This window comes from Penaeus monodon, chromosome 19, assembly GCF_015228065.2.
Source record: "Penaeus monodon isolate SGIC_2016 chromosome 19, NSTDA_Pmon_1, whole genome shotgun sequence".
NCBI classification, from domain to species: Eukaryota; Metazoa; Arthropoda; class Malacostraca; order Decapoda; family Penaeidae; genus Penaeus; species Penaeus monodon.
This window is the reverse complement of record NC_051404.1, coordinates 29,815,836-29,816,067: the sequence shown is the minus strand read 5'-3', so window position 1 is coordinate 29,816,067 and position 232 is coordinate 29,815,836.

Genomic DNA, 232 nt, shown 5'->3' with positions numbered 1-232 from the left:
GAAAAGGAAAAGAGAAAGAGGAAAAAAATGCAGACACCTGAACCTAGCTGTGCATCGGAGACCTATCCGTGCATGTGCTAAAAGTGGCGCAAAATTGATGACCGCAACAACGACCACAATAACAGGTTTGGCGCTGCAACGACCAGTTTGGGGACTATAGGCGTTTCCACTCACCCTAATGGCGTTGAAGACTCGCTGAACCGTTCCAGCGCGGTGGCAGATTGTATCGCTT